The 2339-nt window shown below is 39.6% G+C and overlaps 1 non-coding gene across 1 annotated transcript; it reads left to right on the forward strand.

Annotated features, from left to right (window-relative positions):
• The first annotated feature begins 1951 nt into the window (after positions 1-1951).
• LOC112763552 (small nucleolar RNA R71) lies at positions 1952-2055 on the forward strand. Its single transcript, XR_003182896.1, has one exon. It is a non-coding gene; the product is annotated as a small nucleolar RNA R71 (small nucleolar RNA).
• Positions 2056-2339: the final 284 nt, after the last annotated feature.

Consider the following 2339-nt stretch of genomic DNA (forward strand, 5'->3'; position numbering starts at 1 on the left):
AAGAGAAATAAAGGTAGAGATACTTATGTAATTCATTAGTGGGAATTTCAGATAAGCGCATGAAGATACTATGTTCCTTCTGAATCTCTGTTTTCCTACTGCTTTCATCCAATCATTCTTACTCCTTTCCATGGCAAGCTGTATGTAGGGCATCACCATTGTCAATTGCTACTTCCCATCCTCTCAGTGAAAATGGTCCAAAAGCTCTGTCACAGCATGAGTAATCATCTGTCGTTTCTCGATCATGTCGGAATAGAATCTAGTGATTCTTTTGCGTTTATCACTACGCCCAACACTCACGAGTTTGAAGCTCGTCACAGTCATTCAATCCCTAAATCCTACTCGGAATACCACAGACAAGGTTTAGACTTTCTGGATTCTCAAGAATGCTGCCAATGGATTCTAGCTTATACCACGAAGACTCTGATTAAGGAATCCAAGAGATACTCATTCAATCGAAAGTAGAACGGAGGTGGTTATCAGGCACGCGTTCATTGGTTGAGAATGGTGATGAGTGTCATGGATCATCATATTCATCAGGTTGAAGTGCGAATGAATATCTTAGAACAAGAATAAGCATGAATTAAATAGAAAATAGTAATAATTGCATTAATATTCAAGGTACAACAGAGCTCCACACCTTAATCTATGGTGTGTAGAAACTCTACCGTTGAAAATATATAAGTGATCAAGGTCCAAACATGGCCGAATGGCCAACCCCCCAGGTCTAAGAACTAAACGTCTGAAGATAGATACCAAGATATCTAATACAATAGTAAAAAGTTCTATTTATACTAAACTAGTTACTAGGGTTTACAGAAATAAGTCTTAGTACAGAAATCCACTTCCAGGGCCCACTTTGGTGTGTGCTTAGGCTGAGCTTGAGCTTTACACGTGCAGAGGCTTCTCTTGGGGTTAAACGCCAAGTTGTAACGTCTATTTGGCATTTAACTCTGGTTTGTGATGTGTTTCTGGAGTTTTACTCCAGAATGCAGCTTGGAACTGGCGTTGAACGCCAGTTTACGTCATCAAAACTCGAATAAAATATGAATTATTATATATTGCTGGAAAGCCTTGGATGTCTAATTTCCAACACGCTTAAGAACGCGCCATTTGGAGTTCTGTAGCTCCAGAAAATCCATTTCAAGTGCAGGGAGGTCAGAATCTAACAACATCAGCAGTCCTTTTTCAGCCTGAATCAGATTTTTGCTCAAGTCCCTCAATTTTAGCCAAAAATACTTGAAATCACAGAAAAACACAAAAACTCATACTAAGTCCAGAAATGTGAATTTTTCATAAAAATTAATAAAAACATCCCTAAAAGTAGCTAGATCCTACTAAAGTGGCCTTAGATAGATCAGAGACTATGTTTGCTAAGCTAGAGGGGTTCTGCTCAGAATTCTCTGTCTGTTGCTGAGAAGATCATAGAAAAAGCTTGCTATTGCTAAGCCTGTTCCTTCCACTATTATTAAAGCCTTGTTGAGGCTTTTGTTGATCCTTCCATGAGAAATTTGGATGATTTCTCCATGAGGAATTATAGGTGTTCCCATAGGGTTTACCCATGTAATTCACCTCTGCCATTGCAGGGTTCTCAGGATCATAAGCTTCTTCTTTAGAAGATGCCTCTTTAGTATTGTTGGATGCATTTTGCCATCCATTAAGACTCTTAGAAATCATGTTGACTTGCTGAGTCAACATTTTGTTCTGAGCCAATATGGCATTCAGAGCATCAATTTCAAAAACTCCCTTCCTTTGAGGCGTCCCATTACTCACAGGATTCCTCTCAGAGGTGTACATGAATTGGTTATTTGCAACCATGTCAATGAGTTCTTGAGCTTCTGCAGGCGTTTTCTTTAGGTGAATGGATCCGCCTGCAGAATGGTCAAGTGACATCTTAGAAAGCTCAGATAGACAATCATAGAATATATCTAAAATAGTCCACTCTGAAAGCATGCCAGAAGGACACTTTTTGGTCAACTGCTTGTATCTTTCACAAGCTTCATAGAGGGATTCTCCATCATTTTGCTTGAAGGTCTGAACATCTACTCTAAGCTTGCTTAGCTTTTGAGGAGGAAAGAACTTGGCCAAAAAGGCCGAGACCAGCTTATCCCAAGAGTCCAGGCTATCTTTAGATTGTGAGTCCAACCATGTTCTAGCCCTGTCTCTTACAGCAAAGGAGAAAAGCATGAGCCTGTAGACTTCAAGATCTACTCCATTAGTCTTAATAGTATCACAGATCTGCAAAAATTCAGTTAAGAACTGATAGGGATCTTCTGATGGAAGTCCATAGAACTTGCAGTTCTGTTGCATCAGAGCAACTAGTTGAGGCTTCAACTCAA

Source organism: Arachis hypogaea, chromosome 2 (assembly GCF_003086295.3).
Source record: "Arachis hypogaea cultivar Tifrunner chromosome 2, arahy.Tifrunner.gnm2.J5K5, whole genome shotgun sequence".
NCBI classification, from domain to species: Eukaryota; Viridiplantae; Streptophyta; class Magnoliopsida; order Fabales; family Fabaceae; genus Arachis; species Arachis hypogaea.